The 19,779-nt window shown below is 37.4% G+C and overlaps 1 protein-coding gene across 2 annotated transcripts in view; it reads left to right on the top strand.

Annotated features, from left to right (window-relative positions):
• The window catches only part of cdk14 (cyclin dependent kinase 14), a 648,395-nt gene extending 631,588 nt beyond the window's left edge, over window positions 1-16,807 (top strand). For both annotated transcript variants that reach the window (XM_063044119.1, XM_063044121.1), the window contains one exon: window positions 13,360-16,807. The gene's annotated coding sequence lies outside the window, so the exon portion shown is untranslated. The remainder of the gene's footprint in view (window positions 1-13,359) is intronic.
• Window positions 16,808-19,779: the final 2,972 nt, after the last annotated feature.

The following is a 19,779-nucleotide window of genomic DNA, read 5'->3' as shown; positions in this document are numbered from 1 at the left end:
AGACTTAGAAAGTATCCTTTTAGGCATGTTGTGTATTTAACATTTTAGTAATATTGTAAATATATTGTTTGATTAAGCATTCTTGTTTCTTTAAATAATTCATTACAGGTTATATGTAAAATACCACCGCGTATGTGCCTCACTTAAAGTAAAAACAAAACACTTTAGTGCTGGCTATGTATTTTCCTTTCAATGAGTTTTTATGTTTTGAAATTACAAGACAATACAGTGGTGACGAGTAAATTTTAAAAGAATCTGAGATGACTACTTACCTGTTGAAACTCAGTGGGGTATTTGAGTTTAAAAAAGTACAGTGAGAAACAGTTGAAGGGAAAAAAAACAGCACAGTACATGCTTTGTCGGTAAAGGAGATGTTTGGTTTAAAAAAAAGGCAGATAACAGATTCACAGGTTCATAGATAGTGAGTACTGGGTGATAATGAACTTTAAATAAAAAAAGCAGAAATGGCTGGCTACATTGGAAAGATAGATGCACTTGATTGGACAAGAGATAACTGGATATTATAAACTGAGTGAATTGAGCAGTATTTTAAAGCAAATGGAATAGCCAGTGAGAAACAAGTACCAGTTTTCCTGCGTGCATTCCGTTTGTTTAGAAATTTGATGGTTCCAACCAAACCAACTGAAATTAACTTTGCTGATATGATGAACATAATCCAGGAACATTTAGAACCAAAACCATTGCTGATTACAGAACGCTTTAGGTTTCATAATTGGAATCAAAAGGAACGGAACTCCACTGCAGTGTACATGACTGAATTCAAGAAGTTGTCTAAGCATGGTCAATTCAGGAATGGGCTTAATGATGCATTGAGAGATTGTTTAGTTTATAGAATCTTAAAAGAAAACATTCATAAAACAGCTCGTCACTGAAGGACAACTTACATTTAAAAGAACAGTTGAAATAGCTTTATCAACGGAAATAGCAGATAGATGGAATTGAGTTGCAGTCAGGAATCTAAGTGAACATGAACAAAATTGAAGCGTCTACACAGCAACTAGCCTGGCCAAACGACCTGTGTTACTGTTGTGCCAAGAGCTTACATACACCTGACCAATGGAGGTTTAAAGGCAAAGCTTGCAGAAAATACAACAAATTAGGACACATACAAAGAGCATGTTGGGCAGATAAAGATAAATGAACTGAACAGGGAAGAGAAAAAGATAAAAACACAAGTTTCAGTTTCAAACAAAAACACTAATCCACATGCCATTGATGAAACATCTGATAATGAAGAGAGTGACACAGGACTGAGTAGCCTTGAGATTTACAACATGAAAGCTAACAATTCTAACCCTTAGGTTCAGCCAGCATGCATTTGTCTAGGGGAAGACAGCCTCTGGCCCAACCAAACTGAGAAATCTTGTCTGTGTGGATGCTGCGTGATGTGTTGCCTGGTTATAAATGTGAACCGTAAAATAGCAGACAGTACACCATATGCAATTAAACAAATGAACTTTATAAATCTTAATCTGACTATAGGATTAGTAAAGAAAATAAAAAGAAAAAGGGCACATTTTAATGAGACCGTCTAATGTGCACGTTGGAGCTCACAATTTCGTCCAGTTGTTTCTGATCGACTTCCTCCGAGTGTTGCCGACCTTCAGACCCTCGCTCCCAGTCCACTCCGTCCGGCAGTCTACCAACTCTTTCCACTCTCCTCTTCTCTCTTCATCTCTCGCCGACAAAAGACCACGAAATCCTTGCTCCCGGACCCACAAGAAAGAACAACATGCATTGACTCGCATACATTCCAAAGACCCCGCTATCTCAAGTCATAACCCAAACATTGCTGCTACAGAGAAACCATTACCTTAGCAGTGAAACATTACAGAGAGGCTATTACATTAGCGGTGAAACCTTACAGTGTGTTACACAATGTACAAGCAAAATGGCTTACACCAGAAGTGAGCAGCAAATTAATTTAAATGGAATTGAATACTGGCTCAGCTGTTGCAGCAAATCCACAAAATGAGTTTGAACGGCATTTCAAAGGTACCAAACTGAATCCTGCAGATATCCAGCTTAAAAACTTATACTGAGAAACTTGATTGGAGATCCATCCACCATTTGCATGCCACATCCCCTGTAATAAAGCCAGCTGAAAGGATATTAACAAAGATGATGCCATAACACTGTTAAGGATGGAAATGGAAAACTCAAACATGTCAAGGGTAAAATAGTGGGAAAATGCCATACCCAAGTATTACAAAGTCCATCCAATCCCTTGTAGCATCCATGATAAAGTAGCCAGTAAGCTAGATCGCATGGAGGCTGAATCCTTTCCAAGTCTGAGTGGTGCTTCTGGGCAATGCCAGTGGTTCCAGTAGTCAAGAAGAATAAATCTGTTTGGATTTGTGGTGATTTTAAGGTACTGAAAGTAGATCAATACCCTCTACTCAGGATGGAGGATATCTTCGCAAACCTTTCTGGAGGAAAATACTTCAGCAAAGTGGACTTAGCTGAGGCCTGCCTACAGATGAAGATGGGAAAAGAGTACAGAGTGTTTTTCACCATAAGCACTCAGAAAGGGCTTTATTGCTATAATAGGTTTATTTCTGGAGTAGCGTCTGTACCTGCACTCTTGCAGAAAGCCATAGACCAGATACTGCAAGGCTGCCCAGGCACTCAGTGCTGCCTGGATGGCATCATTGTTACTGGTAAGGATGACAAGGAACATCTTCAAAATCTCAAGATAGTATTAAGAAGATGAGAAGATCATGGGCTCAGAGCATGACTTAACAAGTGTGAATTCTTTAAAACACGCATCACTTACTGTGATCATACCATTGACACACAAGGTTTACAGAAGTCCGCTGAGAAAATTCAAGCAGCGGTGGATGCCAAAGGATGTGTCACAGTTCATTACGGGTTATATGTGAAATGCCACGACATCATACGTATGTGCCTCGCTTAAAGTAAAATCAAAAACAGATACATTACTCCTGGCTCTATGTCCCTACCTTTGATTAGTTTTATGTTTTTGGATTTACAAAACATAACTCTGCACACTTCATCTAAAAACTGCTTTTTAATATATTGACTCTAGAAAGGCAGCTTTCCCTTTTACTTTGATACTATTTATCGCTGAAAATGAACAATGCTTGAGAAAACAAGGACTATTTGAAGAAATATTTTATATACATACAGTTAACTCGGAATAATCCTAAAATCAACTTCAGAGTTACTATTTCAAGGCAATTTTTAATGGCAAGTATGAGACTGGTAGTTTGAAGCTTGATCCCAAATCCCAGCTATTGTGAATTAAGATTCGTGCCATCTTTGTTACTTTGTCTAATGTTGACTCCAGACAGTCTGCAATACTAAGTCTGTACTAGGCAGACATTCACACTGCACGTTTTAGTTATCTGGGTATAAAAGAAAAATATTCAGTTTAAAGAAAGCAAATGAGGGAAATAACTAGAATTTTGGGCAGCATCTGCGCAGGAAGAAACAAAGTTAATTATTCCCTTTGGTACCTCTTCAGCAAGTTGTCAGCTTGTCAGCCATAAAGAATGGTAAGGTACAACAATAAACACAAGCAGATCTGCAGGTGCTGGAAATCCAGAGCCACACATATGAAATGCTGGAGGAACTCTGCAAGTCAGGCAGTATCAAGAGAGATAAGTCAATGGTCAATGTTTTGGACTGAGACTCTTCATCAGAACTGAAAAGGAAGAGGGAAGAAGCTAGAATAAGAAGGTGGGGGGAGGGTAAAGAATACAAGCTAGGAGGTGATAAGTGAAGCAACGCACACACAAAAGCCAGGTGGGTGTGCGAGGAGGGATGAAGTAACTGTCTGGGAAGTGATAGGTAGAAAAGGTAAGGGCTGGAGAAGTAATCTGATAAAAGCGAAGAGTCAATCAAGGGAGAAAGGGAAGGAGAAGGGGCACTGGGGGTGATAGACAAATGAGGAGAAAAGAAGAGGTAAGAGGGGAGAGAGTGGGGATTTAAAGAAAGGGGAACAAAGAGGATGAGAAGCTTAGAAAAATTGAAGTTCATGCCTTCAGGTTGGAGGCTATCCAGACAGAATATGAGGTGTTGCTCCTCCAATCTGAGAGTAACATTATGGCAGTAGAGGAGGTCATGGATCAACATGTCCGAATGGGAATGGGGATTGGAATTGAAATGGTGCTTAACAAAGTGGCTCCCCAATCTACGTTGGGTCTCACCAATATAGAGGAGGCTGCGTTGGGAGGACTGGATACAATTGACTGATACAACTGAATACATCAGATTCACAGGTGAAGTATTGTCTCACCTGAAGAACTGTTTGGGGCCCTGAATGAATGTGAGCAAGAATGTGAATGGGTAGGTGTAATAGTTCTTCTGCTTATAGCAGTAAGTGTCAGCAGGCAGATTAATGGGGAGAAATGAATGGACAGTGGAATCATGGAGGGAGCAATCCCTGCGGAAATAAGAGATTGAGGCGATGGTAAAGGAAATGTGCCTACTCCTGTTAGCTACTTGTTTTTGATTGTGTGCAGTCTTATCCTGTAAAAGAGAGGGAGTGTTACAAAGATTGTCAAATATGTGTGTGGGTGATCTGCCCTTGTTATGGCTCAATATCTGGCAATCTATGCAGGCTGTGCAATGTGGGTCTGCAGTGATGATGAATCAACCTAAAAATGTAAGCAATAGGAGCAAGAATATGATATGTGGTTCTTTGAGCTTATCTGCATTCAGTAAGATCAAGTCTGATTGAATTGTTGGCCTCAAATTCATTTTCCTGTCTGAACCCATAGTTCTCAATTCCCCTGTGGTGCATTGAATTGTCTTTCTCAGCTCTGAATATGTTTGATGACACAGCCTCCATAGCTCTTTGGAATAGAGAATTGCAAAGACTTACAACCACTTTTAGAAAAAAAATGCCTTCCTCATCGAGTTTGTAAGTGGTTGGCACCTTATCATGTGATTGTGCTCCCTAGTTCTAGATTCTATCAAGCTCCCTCAGTATCTGTTTGAACAAGGTCACCTCTTATCCTTCCAAACTCCTACTCTGCTCAACCTTTTCTCTTTGGACAATCCTAGAATAAACTTAGGAGTGCTTCATTGTACTACCTCTGCAGCAAGTATATCTATCCATGAATGAAGATAACAAAGCTGAGTGCATATTTCAGGTGTGATTCTAAAAGGCCCCATACAGTTGTGGGGATTTTTAAAAATCATATACTCAATATCCCTTTGAAGAAATAGAGGCACTGTATTCAATTTGCCTTCGTAAATTATTACTGTAACTCAGTGCTAACTTTTTCTTCTTTTACAACGATAATGCTTTTGTTAGTGCACTTGGAGCACTAGTATGTTATAGACTTCACCAATTAAGTAACAATCTGCTTTTTGATTCTTCTTACAAATATAGATAACTCACATTTCCTCATATTATACTCAATCTTCTTTTTCATTTAACCTACCTCAATCCCTTCACAAGTACTTTTTGAACTCTACTCATCCAATGGTTTTCCACCTGTCTTCATTACATGACTAACATGATAGCAATACCCTCAGCCATTTCTTCCAAGCTGTTAACAGAGATTGTAAGTAAATGTGGGCATATCACTGATTACTGCATCACCTCACTAGCTTCCTGAACTGTGGGGTTATTTGGCTACCTGCTGCTCCAATTCACCTGTTCACGTGCTATCTGTCTTCTTTCTCAGAAACGCACCTGATAGTCTCAAATTATGAGGCCTTACTACTTTTTTATGCCGTGGGTGAAATGGTGGAGATACAGAGGGACTGCACATGCTGGAAATCAGGATAAGCACACACAAAATGCTGGAGGACCTCAGCAGATCCGGCAGCACATATGGAGAGAAGTGAATAGCTGATGATTCAGGCCAAGATTGGCCTGAGATAGTGACTATTTATTTCCCTCCATTGAGTTCCTCCAGTGTTTTCTGTGTGCTGATTGCCGAAGAAATACCAGGTAAACTATTGGAAACAAGAATTGACCTGCATCCTATGATTAAATAAGGAATGGGTATAAAGGTGGTGAAATGTACTGGGTATGATCTTCCATAATTCCCTAGAGTCTTGAAAAACCCTTGCAGATGGAGAAGAACAAATGTAAAACTGCTATAATACAGAGTGAAGTGAACATTGGACCAGTTAGTTCAATATCTGCTGAGATTTATTTTCAAGCTTTAATAATAGTGAACCTGAAAAGCAGTACATGATTAGGGAAAGTTGGCGGGGCTTCATGAAAGAGAGTTCTACTTGTATAGTATTACCCTGAGTACCCTGAGATGTGACAGCAAGGGTAGATAAATAAGAGATGATGATTTTTTGACTTGGGTTTCTAAAAATTATTTGATAAGTTACCATACCAAAGTTCGTGCACAAGTTAATGGTGTGGAGTTGAGGGTAATATAAAATCATGGACAGAGGGTTAGTTAACTCCCAGAGGCAAGGTAACAATAAACTGGTCTTTTCCTAAATTCAGATTGTAACTGGTGGGTTGTCTTGGGATCAGTTGCAGCACTTCCAGCCCTTGACAATTTGTGTTAATGATTTGGGTAAGGCAATCAATTGTAATGTATCCAAGTTAAGTAACAATAAAAAGATAGAATACAATATATCTGTAAAGTGATATACTGTATACAGTGTGAGTGAGAGATCAAAACAGGGCAGATGGAGTGAGGGAGAACGTAAACTTATCTGCTTGAGTAGGAACAATTAAAAGTAAAGAATTATTTAAATTGAATAAGAGTAGTTAATAGTTGATGTTCAGAGATACCTGGGTCTATATAAAAGAAAACGTTAACATGAAGATAGATGTTATTAAAAGATAATTGCATTGCTGGACTTTATTACAAGGGGAGTGAAATATAAGAATAGCTAGGTTTTCCTACATCTACACTGATACTTGCTAAAGAAGTATATACCCTCCTGGAAGTGCAGTAAAGCTTCACAAGGTTGGTTTTACTATTAATGTTTCCAGGAGGGGATCGAGCTGTGAGGGGCCAATAGTTCATAGCATTTGAAAGAATAAAAGATGATCCCATGGAAACATTTAGAATTCTAAGAGCCAGAAAGGGTAGAAGCTCTGAGAATGTTTCCCAGTGAGGATATCTAGAACATGGAACAGTAGAGCCCAATAAAGGCTCTTCAGCCCATTGTGTCAACCGTTTAACCTGCGCTAAGATCAGTCAAACCTGTCCCTCCCACATAGCCCTCCATTTTTCTATTGTCCATGTGCCTATCTTGGGTGATGATGAGTTTGAGTACAGAGAGGAAATTAAGAACATGGTGGCATGGTGCAAAGACAATAACCTATCCCTCAACGTCAGCAAGACAAAGGAATTGGTTGTTGAATTCAGAAGGAGTAGCGGACCGCACAACCCAATTTACATCGGTGGTGCGCAAGTGGAACAGGTCAAAAGCTTTAAATTCCTCAGGGTCAATATCACAAATGACCTGACTTGGACCAACCAAGCAGAGTTCACTGCCAAGAAGGCCCACCAGCGCCTTTACTTTCTGAGAAAACTAAAGAAATTTGGCCTGTCCCTTAAAACCCTCACTAATTTTTATAGATGCACCGTATAAAGCATCCTTCTAGGGTGCATCACAACCTGGTATGGAAGTTGTCCTGTCCAAGACCAAAAGAAGCTGCAGAAGATCGTGAACATGGCGCAGCACATCACACAAACCAATCTTCCGTCCATGGACTCATTTTACACTGCACACTGTCGGAGCAGTGCTGCCAGGATAATCAAGGGCAAGACCCACCCAGTCAACACACTTTTTGTCCCTCTTCCCTCCGGGAGAAGGCTCAGGAGCTTGAAGACTCGTATGGTCAGATTTGGGAACAGCTTCTTTCCAACTGTGATAAGACTGCTGAACGGATCCTGACCCAGATCTGGACCGTACTCTGCAAATATCTGGACCTGACTCTCGGTTTTTTTGCACTACCTTACTTCCCATTTTTCTATTTTCTATTTATGATTTATAATTTAAAATGTTAATATTTACTAATTTTAACTATTTTTAATATTTTTATATTTAATATTTGTAATCCAGGGAGTGTGAAGCGCAGAATCAAATATCGCTGTGATGATCGTACGTTCTAGTACCAATTGTTTGGTGACAATAAAGTATAAAGTATCTAAGAGTTTCTTAAACACCCCTAATATATCTACTCTATCACCACCTCTCATCGTGTGCTCCACATACACATTCACTCTCTGTGTAAAATAAACTCTGACATCCTCACTATACTTTCTTCCAATCACCTTAAAAGTATGTTCTCCCATATTAGCCATTGTAACTCTGAGAAAAGACACTGGCTGTCCATTTTATCTCTGTCTCGTATCATCTTATACACATTCATCAAGTCTCCTCTCATCTTCCTTCGCTCCAAAATGAAAAGCCCTAGCTCACTCAACCTTTCATCATACGGCATTTTCTCTAATCCAGGCAGCAGCCTGATAAACCTCCCTTGCACTCTCTCTAAGGCTTCCACACACATTCTTCCTATAATGAGGTGAACAGAACTGAACACGGTAATCCAAGTGTTGTCTAACCAGAATTTTATCGAGCTCCAACATTACCTCACAGCCTTTGAGTTCAATCCCCCAAATAATGAAGGCCAAAACACCATATCTTAAACACCATATCAACTTGCGTGGCAACTTTGAAAGATCTATGGACTTGGACCCCAAGATCCTTCTGTTCTACCAGACTGTTAAAATCCTGCCATTAATGTTGTACTCTGCATTCAAGTTTGACTTTCCAAAGTAGATCTCTTCACATTTTTTTCAGATTGAGCTCCATCTGCCACTTCTCAACCTAGCTCTGTATCCTGTCAATGTTCCATTGTAACCTACAACAAGCTCCCACAATATCAACAACCTTCATGTCATCTGCAAACTTACTAACCCACCATTCCACTTTCTCATCCAAGGAATTTATAAAAATCACCCAGAGCACGGGTCTCAGAATAGAGCCCCACAGAACATGACTAGTCATGGACCTTCAGGCAGAATTTGCTCCTTCTATTCCCACCCTCTACCTTCTGTGGGCAAGCCAGTTCTGAATCTGTGCAGACATGTTTCCCTGGATCCCATGCCTTGACTTTCCGAATGAGCCTACCATCTGGAATCTTGTTGAATGCCTTACTGAAAGGTGCCATGGTAACTTAGCGATTAGTGCGATGACACTACAGCGCAGGGCATCAGAGTTTGGCGTTCAGTTCCTGCGTTGTGTATAAGCAAGTTTGTATGTTTCTTCCCGTGTGCACGTGGGTTTCTTCCGGGTGCTCTGGTTCCTTCCCACAGTCCAAAGGTGTACCAATTAGTAGGTCAATTGGTCATTGTAAATCGTCCTGTGATTAGGGTAGGGTTAAAATCAGTGGGTTGCTGGATGATGTGGCTCAAAGGTCCGGAAAGGCCTGTTCTGGACTGAATGTATAAATTAATTAAAACAAATAAAATCCATGTGCACCACATCCACTGCTTCACCTTCAGTAGTCATTTCCAGGAAAAAAGTGGAAGCGTAGTCTTAGGACCCCCTTAGGTGCATTCAGCCATTTCAAATTGAGATGAGAAGGAATTTCTGTGCCCTGAGACTTATGAATGTGGATAATTCCCTCGATGACATTTAGAAGCTGAGTCACCAATTACATTTAAGACTGAGCTAGCTTTTTGAATCTTATTTTTTGCTATCAAGCATGAATCAAGAGTTTAGGACAATGTTGAAAATAGCAATGACTAAATAAATGGAGAACCGACGCAATGAGTTCTGACCAATTTCTTATTTTCCCTTGTAAAAACAGAAAATATATAGTACATGAAATTTTCAGCATGTTAATCAACAAATTTGGGAAAGGTAATGGAGTTAATGTTGCAGGCCAGTGATTTCTCATTTGAACTCCTGAACATGCTGAAAAATGGATCATTGATCAGAAAAAAATACCGTTCATGTATATGGCTTACAACACTGATAGTGCCTTTGGTCTTTCCATGTGTTTAATAAGCGATTGCAGTTTGTTCATGATCAGTTTATCTTGCATTCTTTTCTGTATAGGTAAGTCACTATTCAACCTAGACCTCTTTCCTTCTATCCGCTATTAAGAGAGATATTCCAGTATAAATAGGAGCAAACCAAACTGATCTGACAATGCCTAATTAGGCCAAATCTTTCCCAAGGTGGTTTAAAGATATGTGGATATGTGAGGATGTCTAAAATAAGCACCAGTGGTAAAGACTGGGGATGTCTTATTTTCTTCTTGAGTCCTGATGAAGGTTCTTGGTCTGAAATGTTGGCTTAATTTCCCTGCATAGAAGCTGTTTGGCCAGTTGAGAATTTTGTGTGTGTTGGTCAAGATTTCCAGCATCTATAGAATCTTTTGTATCTTTGATTTTCTACTGTGCATTTTATTCACGTGGAATATTAGGTTTCCATTTGTTGTATAAAAGGAGAAGGTAGGCAGTATTTTTGGGAAACTCACATCCCTGAGGCATCTATGGGCCATAAACATTCATCTTTTTTTAATTACCATTGTTATTAAAGATTGTGTATACAATAATATGCTTTACACCTTGTTTGCAGCTGGTGTCTGGGACTCTTTGGGCCAAAAGGACAGGTTCTTTGCATCAAAACCATTGTGAGCAATGGGTGACACCAACCAAGTCTGTGGACCAGCAACATCCAGCATGTACATGTCAGTTGACAAAACTGGCTAGGCTATGCAATCATACAACAATGTTCTTATGTATTTACACATCTTCAAAATACATATATAATTCTTTCATCATTTTCAGATAGATTTATACAAATATTTCTGAGTAGTTCTGAATGAATCTTGATTTCAACCATAATGACAATGAAAGTTGAGCTTGCTTATGTTCAGCTGGTGGAACTTAATTTCTAAAGTATTTTCTTTGTATCATAGTATCGTGTAAAAGTTGTAAAACATCCATCCAGTTACCTTTCTAGCATATCTAATGGTTACATCTCCATATGTATTTCTGCATACAGTGTTAATATTTAACAACAATTGATCATCATATGCTACATTGCAAGATGTCTCCATTAATTTCATGTAGTTTGCAAATCACTGAATCTCTTTTGGAACTCTTGCAAATTCTGGACATTTTTAGAAATGATTTTGACCTGACTGAAATGTTATCATGCTTGTTCACTATTCAGCATGCTGAACTGCCTTCTTGCAATAAAATTGTGAAATATCTTCATACTAAAACTGAAGGGGGCACAAAATGTGCCTTATGAGACAAAATGTCCATGCTCAACAGTTTATTAAACAAAAATCTAGATTTCATAGCTAGGATATTAGAACTTTACAAAACACTATAAATTATATGATTTAATAATTCCACCATTAGAGCATGTACATTGGATGTTTTTAATTTTCTTATTACCAATATTGCATTGAAGAAAATTATATCTTTTGGTAGTAATACATGAAAAGCTGTTCAGTCTATTGTACAAAATAAAATAGAGATAAAAGGCCAATGATATTAATGGATATAGGACAACTGTGTAACTGCAGTTTCACTGTTCACTCTCATTTTTAAACATATTTTGTTCACTCTTTGGCATCCTGCATTAGAACTGAATTTAAAATGTGAGTTGCATATTTTATTCAATATTGTAAGCTGTTCCAGTGAATCACAGAGTTTGATTTTGACATCTGTCAGCAGATTAACTTTTAACATTTATTTGTCTAACCTGTATCCCTTGTATTAAAACACTGATGAAGTCATTTATAATTCAGTCATTTTAATGGAGAAGAGAGCAGTGTTCATCCCTTACCTATAATGTGAGGCAGACATGAGAAACCACAGCCGTTAAGATAATTCAGGCTCCCTCGTGGCCACAGCTGAGCAAATTTGGTGTCAATGGGGTATCTGTGCAGGCAGTGCTCTCTTTAATTAGTCTCTCGAGCCTGGTTGGTGGCAGTTCCTCAGACTAACTAATCAATTTGTAGCTGTCTGATGCTTGGTGCGGAGATCTTCTCTGGCTGAGTTTTCTCCCACAGGTCACTCACCTACCCTCCAGGAGTGCTCGTTTTAATTTTTTATCTTTTCCATCATGTGGTGCTGTCATCTGGTTCCAAGAAAAAAGGAGACAAAAAATATTTAGTTCAAAGTGCATGTAGGTCAGGATGAAAATGCATTATGGGTACTGATGGGCCAATTAATTATTCAGGACTTGGTGCTTGTTGAGCTGCAATAGGATAACAGTTGAATACAAATGTTGTAAAATATAGGTAACAGCAGTAACAGATTCAGTTGGAATATATTTGTGAGACATAATACTGCAACCAATAAACTGCTGCTGGAGATGTGGGTTTAGGATTGATAATCTAAAGTAAAAAGCTCTAGCGATTATCTAACACTAACCTGAATGGAATTACACCTACAAACTTTAAATAATCTGCACTTGTGAATCATTTCATTACTAGGAAAAAGTCAGATTTATTCAGTAATTTACTGTTGTTTGATTGTACAAGATCTTTAATATTAACATTCAATCAAGCTATAATTCCAAATATTATATTTTCAGATATACAAATTAATTTATGAAATCAGAAAGGAGAAATTCCCAAAGGACATTTATTAAATAATATGATAGAAGAAATGTAAGCTGGGTTAGCTAAGTAATAATATTCAATATTTATTGGCAGTCTAATTGTGGTCTTCAAATACTGCAATCTGCTCTGTTTATATCTGATGGAATGTGCTGGTATGCTGCAGCTGCAGTATCTATTGTGATATCACTGAACATTTTAGATCAAAAAGGCTTTTCTAAAAGTATTTTATACTGGTATTGCAAAGAAATCAACACATACTGTAAAATAGTGTATATTCAAATTGTTTCATTAAAGATGGAATATAAATTTGCATTACTTTCCAACAGTATATATATTATTTTATTAAATGCCTTATTTGACCAATTTTAAAACTTTTTGCTCATCCCATTCCTGAAGATCATGACAAAGATGTATGTGTGAAGATAATCATTCTAATTTCAAACATTATTATTCAATGGTCCATTAAATATTGAACAAGTCCAGATTACTAAAGAGAGAAAGGAATTAGAATATTTTGTTCCTTAATCTAAAAGTGTTCATGAAATCTTAGTTCATTAAATGGACAAACTAATTTCATGATGTCTTGAGAGTACCATGAATGTTTGTAATTTTTAAGTCTAAATTTATATTAACTTCGAATAATTGTGCCAATCAGTTTTCTGCATTTCCTATGTCAGTGAATAACACTGATATTTTGATTTGTAAGAAAAAATATTATTTTACTAATTTCATCTACACTGTAAAATAATATTGTTCTGATTGTTTGATTTTTATTATTGCAGGTAATTTCATCGCCATTTCCAAAGAGCAGCTGAGAATCAGAAAAGCAAAAGAACTCAAGCACCTACTCTCTTGTTGATAGTCACATTGGCGAATGGCTGCTGTTGTTAGAATAACTCTCGCCATTTGCATTGTGTGGGTTTATTTGTGCTTGCGCTCTGAATTTGACATCTTGAATGCTAAACCATGACATGCAAGAACCACCTCTTTTTTTGTAATTTGTTTAGAGATTCACTTAGCTGATAAATGATCTGTGCTGCTTTACAGGGTCTTGTCTGTCAGTCTTTTGATTTTCTGTGGTAGTGTAGCATTTTTGTACAGCTCATTCAGATTTCACTGGCAACATTGAAATTCTGGAGATTTTATTTGAAACTATGTTGAGCATGCCAGGAAACCCTATGATGCCAGCATTACAAAGCAATCAACAGTGGCCTGAAAGACAAAGCATATGTTTTACAAAAATAAGCATACCTTTGTATACAATTGAAATGATATAGCTAGTGAAGCACCGTTAACATTTGTGACAGTGCTCCAGCTGGGATCTTGGAAGGTACATAGATAAGTCCACAGATGATGGGGTGAACTGCAGTGTTTAAAATAGTTTGCACTATCATGAGGATCACTGGCTTAGTATTTTTTAGAAGAATATAAAAACCATGTATATAATGGAATCTCTTTCACCCCTATGAATTCTCAAGTTAGATTTATACCCAATTCTTTGTTGTTACAGATCCTGGATAAGTGTTATTACAGAAGGTCTGTACTTGGTACAAACTCTGTGATGAAGGTACTTACATAAAAAAGCAGAGCTAAAATCTTTAGGCAGGTGCCATGGGATTCTTGAAATACCAGAGATGTCCTTTTAACCTTATGGCCTCAGCCCATCCAATTTTTTCCTGTACTGGTTTGAGCACAGACCAGCTTCTATCATTAAGACAAATTAACTAATTGTTGTGAGATGATTTCTACTAATTTTCTATCTGGAGTAAAATTGCACCACATATTCACATCAATAAATATTTTCTGTTATATCTTCCTACTTTTTTAAAAATGTCTTTGTTGCTGTTCCTCATAATCTCCCTTGCCTGCCATTATGCAGGTTGCCATTATCATTCACAGACCATAGATTACTTCTAGGTAAAAATTTGTTTTTTTTTCATGATTGATGACATTTTATTCCTTACTTGAGATTAAATATAGTTACTTTTCCAACATTAGTAATGTATTAATTTCTATATATTCCACAATCGCTATTTTCCTATTGCATCAGCCCCCGTGCCACTCCTCAGTAAACATATTAATTCTTGATGGTGCACTGGAAATACAAGTGTGTAATTTAATCTGAGTATAGATTATGCTTTAAACAAACATAACCTTCAATCAGAAGGAATAGGTAAAAATAATACTTAAGGATTCTAAATTATTTTAAAGTGTACTGTTACGAATGATTTGAATCATTTCATTTAGAAAGGTTTGCTTGTAAATGGGATGGATTGAGATTTAAGATTAAAATTGCAAATAGGACCAATATCTGTTTATTATCATTTATTATTAAAATTAAAATACTGTAAAATACATTCCCTTTTTTCCAAGTTTCACAGCAGACAACTGTTACAGTTGTGAGATGCATGAATCAGTTCTTCTTCCTGTGCTCTTTGCAACATTATATTGATTAGTCCACTAATAAGAACAATCATTGAACGTTAGGTTACCACAAACTAGAAAATAAATGGAAGCTATGTTAACTCTCAGTGTTATCAGTGATAACTTTTAAAGTTTGTAAGTGTGGTTTTGATTGTTATTCAATCAGTCAAGAATAATTGATCATGCAATGTGTCATATATTTGTTAAATTAAGGGTAATATAAAAAAGCTATTAAAGACAAAGTGTGATAACACCATTAATATGAGAGTTAGTTTTATTCAAGTAGTTTTTGAACTTTGTTTGATAATGGCATAAAATTGCATGGAAGTCTTTCACTTCAAGAATACTTCAATGAGTATTACCTCCCCTCTCTTTACGCCCAGTGTTTGTTATTTTGATTGGTATTTTCTTACTTTAATGCAAAACTGTTCAATTAATTTGAATGTTAGAAGCACATTTTAATGTTAGGCAATTATATCTGAAGATTTTGGAAAATGGGCACAATAAGAAAGATAATTTTTTTTTTAAAATCTGTTCAAGTTGAATTTTTTAAGCTTGATATGCAGTTATGTTTCTTCAAGATCATTATCAATGGTGAAGTATCTGTTTATTGTACTTGTATGCTACATGGCCCATATTCACTGTGTCAAATGTTGACCTCTTGATTAGGTTGTTTTAAATAATTTTCACAACTAACTGCATACCGGTAATGAGTTTTGTGCTTTGAGTTGCTAAGTTGCATGCAGTTGTGACATTTGATGATTATGTTCTTCTTATTTATCAGATTTTCTACAAAAATGTTTGCACTGTGTTACGCTGGCTCTCCAAACACTGAAATTCATAATTATGAATTTTAGAGAAACTTAATAGTGCACTGAGTACTTCAAATATGTCAGCATTTGTACAAGGTGAAAGCAAAAACCAGGAGTCAGTAACTTTGGAAATATACTATGAAGTGAACGCATTTATTGTTTTTCTTTGTAAATATTCATTCTCAGCTGCACATTTTCACAAACAAGATTTTTACTTTGGCTTTTTGTGTGGCACCAGTAGATATTGATGAGCTTTGTTTGAATCTTGTTTAAATAGATAAATAATTCTTAACTCTGTAAACATGGTACAAAATAAGAATGCATAAATTCATAAGCAATCACTGTGCAGCGTGCTGATAACCAGAGATTATCTGTTCAAATTGTGGAATCTATAGCCTCTTATATTATCCTCAAATATCCTGTGAATATTTATGCACTTCCGTCATTTTTTTTTGTACGTGTATAATGTTTGTTCCCTTCCAAGTTCTTTCAAAAGAGGAATTAAAATTGTTCTCTTCTGAGGACAGTTAAGTAATTGAGGTACCATGATACCGTGCAAATTGGGTTTTGTCTCCCCGCAGACATGCAGTATATAGAAGAACCATTATATGTATGTATTGAATGCTGTACTGCCTTGTAAATTCATTGAATATTAAGGTGATGGCAGGTAACCCAAACATGAACCTGGATAGTGTTGTTCCAAGTAACGGCACTTCTGTGCTTCATGTATTTTTTTTGTATGAGGCATCTATTAAAATCCATCTTCTTGATATCGTGTTGTTTGGTACAGAAACAAAAATATACTTAAAATACAAATAAATGACACAAACCCTGCGAAAGTCTAGAATGTAGAAACATGGTGTAACTGTTGCATTATTTGTTAAAACTTATTATGTAATGTAATGTTGCAGATGTATTGTTTGTCTTTCTGTAATTGGTTTCTTGTTACATGAAAATAAAATATAGTGCAGCTAATTATTTTAAATGATTGAAAATTAATAACCCATTTCTTTATTTAGGAATAATGCAAACCGTAGCAAAACCTGGACATTCTAGGTGGTTGAATCTGCATCAAATAAATTACTGTTGGTGTTAACATCTAACATGATAATATGATAACATCATCAAAACTAGATAGGTTAAATATGTAAGTTTGTTTTAAGATGGTTAATGGATTAATGTACATTTAGAAGCTGACTAACTGCATTGAGGTAGTGAAGCAAATAATTGCTGATGTTGGAAATGGGAAACACAAAGTGCTGAAATTCAGCATGTCAAGTAGCATCTGTGGAGATAAAAACAGATTTAGCATTTCAGGTCAGTGTTAGAAATGGCAAGGTGAGAATGTGAGCATGTTTTAAATTGCAATACAGAGCAAGGCATGGAGTTGTCATGAGAGCAGACATGGCAGAGGTGGAGAAACTAGGAGAATAGAACCCTTACAGGAAACAGATGGGCAGAGCTGTAGCTGAGACATGGTAGATTTCTCCACTTAATTATTGACACTGTTATGGGCAACTTCCATTGTAAGCCCATCAACCTACAGTTTGAAAAAAATGTGATAGGATTTGTCACAAGGCTAATTGTGATGGCATTATATAGGAACTTACAAAAATTGATTGGGAGAGGCTGTTCAGAGGTAAAGAGGTGTTTGACTGATGCGAGTCTTTTCAGTGTGAGAGTCTTTAAGAGTTCTGAGCCAGCAGATTCCTGTTAGGCTGGCAGAATGAAGGAATAATGGTTCATGAAGAATATTGAGATTCTGGTCAACCCTTCAGGTCTGTCTACATCTAAGAATGTTCCTATCAGTTCCCCAAATTCAGGATGTTGATTAAATGGAAGGTTGGGCAAAGGGTTGATTGAGAGTTTAATCCCAACAAATGTGAGATGATGCATTCTGCAAAGTTGAATAGTAGAACATCCACAGTAAATATTAGGGGTCCAAGGAAAGTTGATGAACAAAACAATCATGGGATTCAAGTCCATAGTTCCTTGAAAGTTCCATGGTTCCACAAGTAGATAGGGTGGTGAAGAAGACATATGCTAGGCTTGCTTTTCATTAATCGGGGCACAGAATACAAGTTGGGATACATGTTGTAACTTTCTAAAACATTGGTTAGACTGCATTTAAGAGTGTTGTGTGCTGTTCTGCTTGCCACACTATAGAGGGATGTGGTTGTGCTGGACAGAGTTGAGAGGACATTCATTGGGTTGCTGCCTGCATTGGATAGTGTTAGTTAGGGGGAAGGTTTCAATAAACTGGCATGATTTTCCTGGAATAAAGGTTAAGCAGTGATGTAATATAAGGTAATAAAATTATAAACAAGACAGATAGAATTTTTTCCCCATGGTCGGGGTATCAAAACAAGAGCAGATGGATTGAAGAGGAAATGTTTTAAAGTGAATCTTAGGGGGTAAGTTGTAGGTCGACATCTAGAACTCACTGCCAAGCGGAGTGGAGGAATCACAAAGAATCACTACTTTTGAGAGACATTTGAATAGATTAGGCATGGAATGGTGCTGCATCTATAGTGAGCAGTTGGGGTGACAGTAGATGGGCAAAAATATCAGTATGAATCTTCTTATTCTGGCTTCTTCCCCCTTCCTTTGCAGTCATGATGAAGGGTCTCGGCCTGAAATGTCGACCGTTTATTAATTTCCATAGATGCTGCCTGGCCTGCTGAGTTGCTCCAGTATTTTGTGTGTGTGTAGGACCCTCTTCTGTGCTGTGTAGTTCTGTGCCTTTGTTTTCCCATCCCCAGTAAAATATCATTTCTCTACTCTTGCTACTAAAACTCTACTATATTCAGAAGGTGGATTACAGTGTGGGCATTTACTGCCAACCTGCAGATGTATGTTGTTCAGACTCTTGGCATTGTGTTGATTCTGTATTTAAGATTGGTGTACCATCAAACAACTTTCTTGACATTTGAATGCGTGAATAATATGTATTGAATTTATGTATTTTAAACTCCTAATGAAATACAGCCCATGGCATGACTTTATCAATGTGTTGGGCCCAGGAAATCATCCAAAATTTTGATGCCTATGAACTTGAAGCTGCTTATCCTTTCTACTGTTAACCCGTCAATGAGGACTGGTGTGTGTATGTTTCACTTTGCCATCCCAAAGTCCACAATCAATTCCTTGCACTTATACTAATATTGAGTGCCAGGTTGTTGTGATAGCACTCACCCAGCTGATCTATCTTGCTCCTGTACACCTCCTTGTCTGTCACCATCTGAAATTTTACCAACAATGATGTCATCTGCAAATTGATACAGTACATGTCACCTGAGCTGTGTTTAGCCACAGAATTGTAAGTTCAGGGTGAGTAGAACAGTTAGCTATGCACATGTCCATGAGGTACACCTCTGTTGACTGACAGTGAGAAAGAGAGGTTTTCACCCATCTGCACTGACTGTGGTCTCCTGATGAGGATGTCGAGAATCCAGTTGCAGAGGGAGATTAAGAGTTCTAGGCCAGCAGGTTCCTGTTAGGCTGGCAGGATGAAGGAGTGCTGGTTCATGAGGAATACTGAGATTCTGTTCAACCTTTCAAGTCTGAGCTAGCTCCGAGAAAGGTCCTTTCAGTTCCCCAAGCTCCAAGAACGGTCCTTTCAGTTCCCCAAACTCTAAGAATGGTCCTTTCAGTTCCGCAAACTCTGGATATAGAATGAATGGATGGTTGGGCAAAGGGTTGAAAGTGAAATTAATTCCAACAAATGTGAGATGATGCATTCTGCAAAAACTGAGTAGAACATCAACAGTAAATAGTTGGGAAAATTGACAAAAAGATTTTGGGTTTTAAGTCCATGGTATCAAGTTTAGAACTTGGTGATTAATATAAGGGCATGATAGCACTGAACACTGAACTGTCATCGAGAAGTAGCAGCCTGGGTTATGTTTTGCTGTTGCCTTGGTGCTCCAAAGCAGGACGGAAAGCTATTCTACAATATAGGTATTC

Source organism: Mobula hypostoma, chromosome 3 (genome assembly GCF_963921235.1).
Source record: "Mobula hypostoma chromosome 3, sMobHyp1.1, whole genome shotgun sequence".
Lineage (NCBI taxonomy): Eukaryota > Metazoa > Chordata > Chondrichthyes > Myliobatiformes > Myliobatidae > Mobula > Mobula hypostoma.
This window is presented reverse-complemented; position numbering and strand designations above follow the sequence as displayed.